Here is a 12,681-nt window from a genome sequence, read left to right on the forward strand (position 1 = left end):
AGCCAGGCTGCTGTCCCGGAACCCTGAAGGAGAAGGAGCCTTGTGAAAATGTTCTCATCTGCCAAGAGTTCAATCAGAAGGCCTGAATGGCAGGATTTAGCCATCAGCTGCATCCCCCAGACTGGAGATCTCAGGAACAGGGACCACATCCCTTGTCAAAACAGAACCCCAAACCCTGTGTAATGAGAGGCTCTATGAGGACAGGGCCTTGTCTTGCTGTCTTGAAGTCTGGGATGGCTCCAGCCAGATATGAGGGCACAGAGGGGCTGTTTACACTCAAGGGCCATGGGCAGGGCTTCTGGGTCAGCCTCCCCTCCCTTCCTGCTCACCCCTCCTTTCCTGGCTCTTCCCCGCCCAAACCTGGGTGTTCTATGTTCTAGATTAACCAAGGAGGCTGTTCTCTTTGACCAAGTTATTGTCTTCCATGCCTGGTGGTGCCACCCATGCTTCTTGTGGTTGTTTCCATTGACAGGTTCTCTTACCTTTCATCTGCAAAATGGGCTGAGTTCACCTCTCTATGTGACTGTGCACCTAAAAACAGACCGTGGCTGCAGAGCGGGTGCGTTCCTACTCTGGCAGCCAGGCCAGGCTTCAGGGTGCCCTCGCACAAAATCTGCAGAGGTAAAGCTTATGATCTGGGGCCACTTCCCCAAACAGTGGGCAACAGGAAAAGGCTGAGTTTGCTAAGAAAATAAGGACTGGCTCGCATGCTCAGAGCCTAGAAGAAACCAAGGAACAGACAGGTGGGAACTTGTACGGTGGGTGGATGTCCCACAGGCAACAAGGCTCTGCTGACTTGCTCAGTTCAGCCCTTACTGACCCATCACTCTAAATGTCCTCCATTCGCCCAGGTCAGCCTTCCTTCTCCCATTTCTTCTCCTTTTCTGGCCCCCTCTGATTTTCTCTTTTTCTCTCCCCCCTCTTGTTGCTCAGCAAGGCTCATAATAACTTGCTAAACTACAACCCTCATATTTCTTATATTTCCACTTGTCAAGGGAATTTCTCAGCTGGTCCTGACTGCTTCTCTTAATTGATCCTCCCACTCTGGACATATTCATCTCTTCTCGGGCCCCACCCACCTTCCCCAGGCTGGTTCCCCCAACTTGAACCCCTTGACCCAAGGCCTTGCTCCTCTCAGAGCCACTAACTCCTTGGGCGAGTCCCTTTCCTTTCCTGGGTTTCAATTTCTCCACTTGTTAAAGGTTGTGGGGGGATAGGCAGACGGTTGGTGATTAGACTAAATGATATCCAAGGAGTTTTCTAGCTCTAAAAATTTATTTATTTATTTATTTATTTATTTATTTATTTATTTATTTTATTGGCTGTGTTGGGTCTTTTTTGCTGTGCGCGGGCTTTCTTTTTACTTGTGGTGAGTGGGAGCTACTCTTCATTGTTGTGCGTGGGCTCCTCATTGCCGTGGCTTCTCTTGTTGCAGAGCACTGGCTTTAGGTGCATGGGCTTCAGTAGTTGCAGCACATGGGCTCAATAGTTGTGGCCCAGGGGCTTAGTTTCTCTGCGGCATGTGGGATCTTCCTGGAGCAGGGCTCGAACCCGTGTCCCCTGCATTAGCAGGTGGATTCTGAACCACTGCACCACATAGGAAGCCCCCCCAACCATTTTATATCTGGTCCATTTAGAAAATTGAATCTTCTTGACCACTTCTCTCTCTTTCTCTCTCTCTCATTTATATATATATATATATATATATCTCATTTATATCTATGTATATGTACACACACACACACGTGTGTGTCTCTGTGTGTGTGTGTGTGTGTGTGTGTGTGTGTGCTGAGAACTCTGAAAACACTACTTAGGGCCAGAATCTGTGGAACTGGGAGCTGAGGGAGGTAGGAGGTGGGAACAGGAGTTGCTGAATTTTCAAAGTGGAGCAGCATTTTAAAAGTCCAGTGACTTTAGAAAAAAGGCCCTCTCAGTTGAGGTTGAGTTTGGCTCCAGAGGAAGCTCAGGGAACTCTGTGCCCAGAATCAGGGCAGGAGCAAAGCACCGACTTCTCTAAATGTAGCACAACCCCTGGGCTTGAGCTCCCTGCCTGCCTCCTGCCCCACCCGACAGTCACTACCTACCTGTTCCAAACAAGACATCAGAACTAGGCGCAAGGCTCTAGTTCTTGACCCTCATGGGCCCCAGGCCCAGATGAGCCCCAGATGGACCACAGTTTCTGTTCTCAAGGTGCTGACAGTCCAGTTGCGGAGATAAGCGTGGAGATAAATAGAGCATCCCTTAGAGTTTCCAAAACGGTTTTGCCTCATTTGGGCCTTACAACAACCCTGTGAGATAGCAGGAGAGGAACTGTTATCCCATTTTACAGAGCAGAGGACTGAGAGTCAAAGAGAGGACAGAATTCACCCTAGCTGATCTCACCAGCAAGTGGAGAGCTGAGACAAACCCAGGTGTTTAATCTCCAGAGCCAGTGCTCCCTCGAAAGCATGATCTTCTCTCACATTTTCAATAGCTTTGACAATAGAAACTTTCTGGGAAGCTACCAGAAAAACTTCCTAACAGTGGCTAATTCTGGAAAGTGGGAGTGAGGAGTTATAGGACTTTGGCTCTCCATTTTCTATCTAGATATTCAGGTTAAAGTTTTCCCTCAGAGAATGTATTTTATTTCTAATCCTTATGTGAAGGAAATAGCTCCAACACAAGGCAGAACGTGATCCATGCTCTAAGACAGATAGTATGTGGAGGATTTGAAGTGGGGAGGGGACACTGTTTGAACTGAGTTTCAAAGAATGGCAAAGGTCTGAACAGACTTAGATGGCCATGGGGGAGTCTCAGAATCGCAGAGACTACAGCAGCTCTCCAGCTCAGCAGCTGTTGCTGACTTTTGAGACGGCAGCCCTGCCTAAAAGGAATTCTTCCTGAACTATTAGGTACATAGAATGGGCAGGATTTCCTGTTTTTTTTCCTTTCTTCATTTTATATTGTGAGGTACCTGGGCCTGAGTCCCAGCGTTGGGAAACACCTGCTTCACCCACCTGCCCCTCACCTGGAATGTGATCACAAATTGCTCTGGAGATGGGCCAGCCCAGACAGACCCAGGAAGAAGGAGCCATAGGGACCAGGAGACTTACAAACAGAAGGGGGCCCAGCCAGGCCTCCCCACACTGCTTTTCACTAAGGTCCAGGATTCAGTATCAAACTGTCAGATGATCAGATTGATCACATTTTTGGAAAAAACAAGGTCAAACACCTTTCCGATTAAGGGCCAAACAACCACAGTGTGTAGGAGATGGAAGGGCCTTAGAGGCCATTCTATCCAATCCCCTCATTTTAATGGTGGTGAAGTTGGGGCCCAGAAGGAGAAGACACTTGCCCAAGGTCACAAAGCTGCTAGCTGCCTAGACATTGTGCCTAATTGTAACTTTAGCCTTGCTGACAAATGACCCTTGCTGTGAGCCAGGCCTCCAAGGGGCTCATTGGCAGATATGAGAAAGCAAGCACATCTGGTCTTTGGAGACCTAAGGTGTACAGTGACATCACTCTGCCCAAAGTTGCCCTCTGGTCTATACACACTGCCTCCCTGGAGTGTGGGTGGGGCTCCAGAGCCGCAATTCAGTCTGGGCCCTCCCCATCCCAGAGGCCCAGGGGCTCATTCCTGAGGCCTCAGCTCTTGCCTTCTTAATCTCAAGTCAGTCTTCTGGACCAGAGAAAACTTCTCTCCCTTCCCCCTGTCTCTACTTGGACTGGTCATGGTGGTCATTTTTATAATCATTTAATAACTACTATTTGTGTATTGCCTGGGAATTTATAGAGCCATTTCACTCCCACTTAATTCCCACAACAACCCAGGAATTGGGTTTTTGGATCTTTATTTTCAAACTGAGAAAACTGAGGCTCAGAGAGGTGATCACACAGCTGATAAGTAACAGAGTCAGAATTCAGATCCAGAGCTGTCTGAATTCTTCAGAAACCGAGAGCTTTTCATCAGCCTAAGGCTACCTTTTTCACTAGCTTCTTGGGAAAGACGGATGGGTGTATAGAAGGATGGAGCAAATAGTTCTCAAACACTCTGTGGCTGGCTATGTACTAGGCATGAGGATACAGAGAGGAATGAGACAAAGTTTCTACCCTCAGGGAGCCTACCAGTTCAGTGAGTGCTTCTCAAACTTTTGCACCAGAGTATCCCCAAACACTGAACAGAATGAAATCATTCCCCACACAGCCCCAAGGAGCTGGGCCAGCCAGTGTAGCCAGCCACAAGTGAGAAATTTCTTGGAAGTCTCCGCTTATCTTACAAATTCATGTGAATTTTGCATGCTATTCCATTACATATATTTATGCTTGTTTTAATTTTAAAAATGATGTCCCCCCCCAGATTTTTTAGGAAGAATGAGCAGATGCTCTTGGAAACATCTTTTGGGAAGAGGTTCTGCTTACCTGTGGCCCAAGGGGACACAGAGACCCCTTTGAGAAGCAAGAGAAAGTAGTACGTTTGAGTGCAGTGAAGGGTAAGAGTGCTTTGCAGGACCATGTTTCTTTGGCACCCAGATGATCCGCACTTCTACCCTGTCAATTAGCTGTGAACTAGCCATGTTCGTCAGCCCAGAAGCCAGAACTGGAAAGAACACTAGGGGTTCTGGAAGGCTTTCTTTTTTTTCTAAAAGACCTTTTGCTTTGGCCCTTTTGGTAACTGTGGTTATGAAGCAAGATGGCACCCACCTCCCAGCAACAGAGAGCTGAGAGGTAAGAAAGTCAGGCAAACTTACAGAAGCTCATGTGGGGCAACGAAATAGTTATCCTGCGAGAGAGATTTAGGGACTGGCAAAGTGCTTCCCTGCTTTTGCTGGCTTTCTCAAGAAAAGAAGCATGTACTCTGTAAAGACCGAATGCTGTTCTGACATTTGCATGTTCTGTTAAGGAATTCACTATTCATTCTGGTTTTTTTCCCCCTTGGTTTTAAAGGAAGGTTCTGAGTGCCAGCCTACTTTGATGATCCTCAGGGAAACAAGAAAAGGTGCTTGGACCTTCTCTTGGGCCATAGGTTAAAGGGAGCAGGGCATCTCTGGGGGCCAGATGTGCTGATAACAGCAGTGAGATTAAAGTATGACAGTGCCAAGTGGCGGATGCAGGGGGAAGCATTGGAGATTCTGAAACAACTGCCTCTCCCCTCCTTAAGAGTGTCCTTTGGCATTTTTCTTTTTCCACACCTTGAAGGGCTTTGTATTTTGTTTTTAATAAGGAGGCCATTCCCTTCCCCTGTGGAATGTATTCCCTGAAATATCCTTCTCCAGGGGCACATGGACACAGAGTTGGAAGCCTCTGTTCTGAGGAGCCCTACTTCCCATGTTTTCATTTTTCTTCTTGAAACGTAAACCAAATCAACTCTTCCTGTTTCTGGTTTGGGGATGTGGAATATCACACAGCAGGGACCTTCTAGCAAACAGGTCAGAAGGGGCCTCTGAAAGCTGCCCTGCCATGGAAGGAGGGCTATTAGAATGGAATTTAATCCCATGGAAAGAGGAGGAGAACAGCATCCAGGCTGTGATGAGGAAACAGCTCTGCTTCCGATGCCAGTTTGCTTCTCCTTTGCCTTTGCCCTTACCCCAGGCTGATGAAAGCCTGGGCACCATGGAGCTTTCACCAGCTGAGCTGCTGACCTTCAGCCCTTGGGTACCGTCAATTGGGAGTAAGTTTAGGGAAGAGTCACCAGGACTGTGAGAAATTAGGAGTTGGAGCTGTTCATTCTGTGGAAAGACAGATTCTGGGAGGACATTATACATGAATTGGGACTTGGGTTCTAGTCTCAGTTTTATTATTAAGTGTTGTCTGCTGTTTTGCAGATCACCTACCTGCTTTGAGCTTCAGGTTCACCAACTGCAGTGGGAGCATTGGACTGTATGAGCTACAAGGTTCCTTCCGTCTCAGACTTTGGCAAATTCTAAATGCCAGCAGATTGGTCATAGGGGAAGGAATATAACAACTTCCATGAGACTCTGAGGGGTGAAAACAAGACCACTGGGTGGAAGTTGTGAGGCAGATTCTGGCTCCATGTAAAGAATAACTTTCAACTGAGTACAGAATGGAAAGGGATGCTTGACAGTACCTGGAGAGTTTGGTCTGAGCCTGAGTGGACACATAGCAGGAATGGTATAAAGGGAGCCTGTTAGCAATTGAGCACTGGACTAGAGCAGTGGTCTCCAATGTTTACTTTTATGTGGCCAACTTCAGTCTCCAAATGAAATATTTAGGGAACCTCCAAGAGTTGAAATAGATTTGGTTGAGTAAAGCAACACCCCAACTCTGTCCTCTGCTCACATCTCCCAGTGAATCTCTGGGGACTCTAGATTTCCTTAGGACTCAGTTTTTAAGCCACTGGTTAATATGAATATGGTCCTTAAGTGCCCTTCTTGCCTTGAGATGGAGGCAACCTCCAAGTTTCAAGGGTTAGGTGGAAATGTGTTTTACATGGATCTGTACCATTGGCTGCAACTGGTCAGCCCCACAAAGCCCTGTCTCAAGACAATTTGCCATCTGGAGCCAGCGGGGGCTCTGTGTTAATCTATAATAGCTAGTTCAGAGCTGAAATGATAGGGAAGAAAGTCTGCTGAGAGAGAAGTCACTAGTCTAATTACCAGAAGTTCTTTTGCTATGCCATCAAAAATAAAAGACAGTCCTTGGCAGATTCATTATTTATGTGAGGCCCTGTGCTTAGCTCTGGGAATACAGAGGTCGGTCAGATGTAATTCTTGTACACCAGAGCTCATGGTCCATGGGAGATACAGGAAAGGAAAGAAGCAAATGCAGAACAGCGTGATGTGTTATAATACAGATATGGACAAGATGGGCTTGTCCAGAGGACCAGAAGATGGCTTCGCAAGCCAAGTAGGGGAACTGGCAAAGACACACCCAATGGAGAGTCCAATATGAGAGTTCACTGTATGCATAGGAAGTACTGAGTTGTCCCATGGGGCTCAGAAATGTGCGGATGTGATGGGAGATGAAGCAAGAAAGGTAGGTTATTAACTTGTGAAGAACCTTGACTGCCAACACAAACAATCTGGACTTTGACCAAAGGTAGGGAACAATCGAAGGTTTTTGAGCATGACCAAATTTTTCTTTTAAATAGAGAATTCTGGCAGCAGTATGGGTGGTAGACTGGAAGGGAAAGCACGCTGGCAGGGAGACCAATTAGGAACCGTAGCAACCATCCATGCCAGAGCTGCTAAGGGCCAAGATGCAGGGCCATGGCAGTGTGGGTGGAAAAGAAGGGGCAGATTTCAGAAAAATTACAGAGCAGTTTCATGGGCATGATTTGGTGACTGGATGGCAGTAGATGAGAGAGGAAGGAGCCCAGGTGATTTCCATGATTCTTGTTTGAGTGACTGGGTGGATGATGGTACATTAACCAAGAAAGAGAATCCTAGAGAAGGAGAAGGGTTCCAGGAGAATGATGAAGAACTATGATCTTTAGTGCTGCGTTTAAAGGATTCATGCGACCAGAATTCTGGTAGAAGCATCCAGTAACACTTTCCAGACCTGTCATTCCGTCTGCAACTCCCATTCCCTCCCCAGCCCCTGCATAGCTGTCCCGTGCCACGCAGCCCAGGCTGTGAAAATGGCCAACTAAGCTGTGGCTCAGAACATTTGCTTGGTTTGTATCTGTAAGCCTGGGCTTGGCTTTCTGTTTTGCACTCCTGAAAGCAAGCATCAGGGACCTGGGCTTCCCAGCCCCTCTTGACCCCAAAGGAAGCTGTTCCTCTCCTGCGTGGGTCAGGAAATCCTTTCCCTATCCCAAAGAACATCTTGAAATTGCCCTTTTCACTGACCCTATTCCTGCCTCTCCCTCTTTTCAGTCTGACTCTGGCAGGGTCGAGGGTGGAGGGCGACACAGAGTAGAGTGCAGAGGACCTTGGGGCCTTCTAGTTCAACCTTCTCATTTTTCATACAAGGAAACTGAGGCCCAGGCAGGGGAAGCAACTAACTCAAGGTCACAGAAGGAGTTAATGTCAGACTTGGGATTAGATCTTAGAATTTTCAACCCACAGTAGTTTTTCTCCTTGAACGAATTCACTGTAGACCATGCTTGAAAGATTTCCTGTCTCAAGTGATAATCAATTCCAGATACCCCCCAACTAAGTCAATTCTTATACCATTACAAGTTGCTGGGTAAAATGTCTGTCAAATGGTAGATAAGCTATGCCCTATAAATGTCCTTCATGAAATGGCAAATGTTAAATGGCCAGATCTGTCAAGAATTAGTTACAATAATGATTTGGTCATTTTCAAAAGAGAGGAAGTTAATTGAATTATTATTCTGATGATTTTCATAGGCTCAGCGTTTCAGTCTACTCTCCTCTTGAGCCTTAGAAGTGACATCTAATAGCAACTTAAATAAACACATTTAAATACATGTATTTGTTTCTATTTTTTCCCTTTTAAACTAGTCTCTCTGCCCTCTCAGAGCTGGAGGGAGGGGTCTGGGGCAGCTGATGGATGAAGTCTAGTGCTGAGGCCAAGCCTGCAGCCAGGCTGGAGCCAGTTGTGTTGGGGAGCCAGAGCTCTTGTTACAGGCCAAATATTACCCCCCAGGTCACCTCAGCCACTTCAACAGGAGCTTGGAGAGAAGCCCTGAATGGCTCCAGGCAACAAAAGGAGCTTTGTGCACTGGGAGCAAGGGGCCTCAGGGAGGATTTGGTGCAAGGGCAGTAGGAGGGAAGGTCAGCAGCCTTCTCTCCTCTGTGGGCTGCTGGGAAGGGGAGCTAATGGGTGAAACAGAAGTGTAGGGTCTGCAAGTCAAGAAGCCATTGAATTTCAGAGCAGCAAGATACCTTAGAGGTCATTTAGACCAATCTCTTCATTTTATGGCTGGGAACACTAAGGCCCAGAGAGGGGAAGGGACAGGCCCGAGGTTACACATCTGGTCAAGGGCAGAGCCAAAACTGGAACCTAGAACTTCTGGTGCCCTAGTCAAGTGTTCCCACTTCAGTACCTGCGAGGCAGTTCAGAATTGTGGATTTTGTTTGGAGGGGAGGGGCTCTTTTTAGGCTCCAGGACCTATTTCCATCTCAGGAGCAATTCATTCTTAAGTAACACAACATAAGGAATGTGGAGTGATGCAGTTAGCCTGGAAGCACCTAGTGAGTCTTGGAGTGAGCCCTGAAGGTCTACAGGCCCTCTTGACCTGCCGGTTTGTGCTACCACTACCTCTGTGGTTTCCAGTTCTTGGTGTGTATGCATGGAGTGGTTTGGAGTGATACATTGATGTTGTGAATTGTGATAGATATATGTTGAATTCAGTATGTATTAGGAAAGCTGTAACTAGTACCTCAACCCCTCATTTCATAGATATTTACAGCTTAAGGTGAGGTTATTGTTTAAAATTGGGTTGAGTTAAAGAAACATAATAAGTACATAATGGCACAGGATGAAATGATGGCAAAAATTGTGAAGTTGGTTCACCAATAAGTGAAATTTGGGAAACATTGTGCTAGTGGATTCTTGGACCATGATAGCAGGACCAGCAAAGGTCATTTAGGCCATCCTCGTGGGCCTGGGCAGCATTACATATGTTAAAGCCAGTTGGACATTCCTAGTGTTCTCCTGTGCAGATGGCCCCAAAGGTTTGCTCTGTCAGTGAAGCCACTGTGAAAGCAGTCGTGTGGCAGAGAAAACGTTTGACTGACTGATCTTAATAGGAAGCAGATTACAAATGCAAAGCATACTCGATTATGAGCTTTGAGCCAGTGTCTGCTCTTCCTTCTCTAAACTGTCCCTGGTCAGTCTTCCCCTCCACCACTTCTGTTCTACTCTGGCGGAACTTGCAAGAATGGCATATGAGAACACAACAGGCTCAATGTACAGATAGGACACTGAGAGCCAGAGCGGGTAAGGATCTTAAGATCATTCAACCATGAGTCATACAGTCATGACTGGATCCCTGGCCTCTCGATTCCCAAATGAATGTTTATTCCACCACTGCTCCACATTCCCTGCTCCACGATTCCCTCTCCATTGCCCTTTCTACACACTCCCCTCAACCCTACCCCCACCCCAAATCAGGCATCTACAGCCTCCACTGAAGTCCTGGCTAGTACGGCTCACTTTCTTTAGATCTTCTAAACCCACGAAGGGCCCAAAAAGCTGGTAATATTGGTCACATCCAGGAGGATTGCTTGGTGGTAGAGAGACAGGGCTGGGAAGATATTTTATTCTCATACCTCTTGAATTTTAAAACAGGTGAAGGTATTACCTAGTCCAAAAAAGATCAATAACAAAACAAACCAAGAGTTCTCTCCTTCCCTGATCTATATCTCAAAACTAATCACATTTGCCCTGAGCTTTGATGTTTTAATACACGACCTCTTATGATCCATGCAAGAGCCCCATGCAATAAGCTCCATTTTACAGATATGGTCCAGAGAGAGGAAGTTCCATGCCTGGGTCCACACAGTGAATTGGTTACAAAATTTGGACTACAATCCAGGTCCTTTGATTTTCAGTGCCTCACTGCTTCCACTGCCATACCCGCATAAACTCTGAATTTGTGCCAGATCGTCTTTGGATCAACGTAAGACAATGTGTTCATACTTGCCCTTAAATAGACATTTTCAAACTTTAACCTAAAGAAGTAACACAAAGTCAGTTCCAGCTCAGTTCTGCAGGTGGCAACCTCTTCTGCCTGGCCCTACCCTCTAAAAGACACTCCTCTTTCCTCTAGAAACCACAGACCACTCGGCCACCTGGTGCCCACCCTCCTGGGATTCAGCACTGGCGACTCAGCCTGGCACAGACATTCTAATGAGGCAACTTGGCAGCTGCTGCGAGTGCTTTTGTCTGGGGGGGTGGGTGTCACTATTTCAGGGCCTGAGAGTTTCTTTTTAGCCTTTGCAGCTGGTGTCTCTGAAATGGAGAAGTCTGTCCTTCCCCCAGTACGGGCAGCCCACAGATCTTGTGCCCCCAGAAGCGTCTGTTGCAAAGCAGGAACTGTGCTCAGCAAGAAGCCCTGGAATGGTGATGGGGGAGGCTTGGGAGGTGGGTGTGGCACAGAGAAACAGATGCGTGCTGTATGCTGATCAAAGCAGTGTTCCTGCTCCAAAATAGGCCCCCTCTCATCTGCTGTCATGGCAATGCAAATAAACACCTCACCCTGCTGGCTCTTCTTTTTAAGCAGCCGCCACCCAAGAACTCAGGGTCCTAAGGTGGAAAAGTCCTTGGAAGGTCACCAGATCCCCTCTCTGCCTCCTGGTAAGACTGTCCAAACCAGCTCCAAAGACTTGGGGAGGTCCTCAGGAGCAGGGGCTCCGGTTGTCTCTTCCAACATCTTTCCAAGATGCCTCAAATAGGCCCTCAGCATGGTGCTTCTTAATTGGTGCCTTTCCGATTCCATGACCCCCAGCCCTAATTGCTATCTAGCAGCCATGCTCATTCGAGTCCTGAGCTCATCCTGATGAAAAACTGAAGCCAGTGGAAATGGCTGAGGTCAGGCTGGAGCCAGGAGGATGACCTAAATGACCTCAGCAAAGCCCGGTTGATGCCAGGAATCCAGGCTCTGACAGCAAATTCATTCCTGGCCAATATCCTTCTTTCTCTTCCCCCCCAAAGCAGTCACCTCCCTCTAGACGCCTGTGTCCTCTTCAGTGGAAGGGAGTTGCTCCAGAATGCCACCCACTTGTCCACACTCAAGTAGGACACCAGAGGCAGAAGGCAGATAAGCACTCAGCCTCGAAGACACTTGTTAGAGAGGAAAGGGAGCGATTTTTCTCCCTCACGGCTATAGATAGATAGATAGATAGATAGATAGATAGATAGATAGATATCCCTGCAGTCCTAACTAACCTTCTTGGCAGACTTCCACATAAAGTAAGCATTGGAAATATCACAGACACTGAATTCCAAATGCCAAGACTCTTTCCTTCACCCTCTTATCTATTCCCTTTCCCAACATATCTCCCATGCCTAATATGCTTCCCAGTAGAAAGAAGACATCTGAGAACGAGGGAAGCATATGGGTGGCTGCCACTTGCTGATAGCTCTGTAGGGAGATCCTCCCCTGGCTCCCTGATTGGAGAAAACCTTCTGTCTGAGAAATACAGAAGTTCTGCACACCCACTCACTTCCAAAAGACCAGACTGAGGAGCCCAGGAAATGTCCACTGGAGGGAGACAGAGGACATCTCCAGCTTCACCATCTAAGACATCGGCTCCACAGCCCGGGAACCTGATCGGCTAGTCCGTGAGGACCACTGAAAGCTCAGTGCCATTGCGTGCCACTTGTGAGCCCTCGATCACGCACTTACCAGCATTATTCCTCCCCGGCAGCAGTGGGAAACACTGTAAAAGAAACAGAGAAGAAATTAAGGCATTTCAGAGCAATATCAGAGCCAGAAGGAATCTTTGAAGTCAGCAAGTTCAATCTACCCATTTTACAGAAAGACGCACGGAGGACCACAGAAAAGGAAAATGAAGTACAAGTAAGGAGCAAAGTGGAGCTTAGAAGCCCAGACTCCTGACTGGCCACTCCATACTACTTTCTTCCACTCCCCGGCTGACTCCTCTGGTTCACGTTATTCTCATGGAATAAGAGCAACCCCAAGTTAGGAGATCAGAGGCAGTCTGTGCAGGTCACAGTACTGTTCCAAGGCCTGACAATAAGAATTATCAAAGAATCAGTCAGCATTTGTTTGGAACATACCATCCTTGGTATAAGCATCAACCAGGTTAG

Source organism: Hippopotamus amphibius, chromosome X, assembly GCF_030028045.1.
Source record: "Hippopotamus amphibius kiboko isolate mHipAmp2 chromosome X, mHipAmp2.hap2, whole genome shotgun sequence".
NCBI lineage: Eukaryota > Metazoa > Chordata > Mammalia > Artiodactyla > Hippopotamidae > Hippopotamus > Hippopotamus amphibius.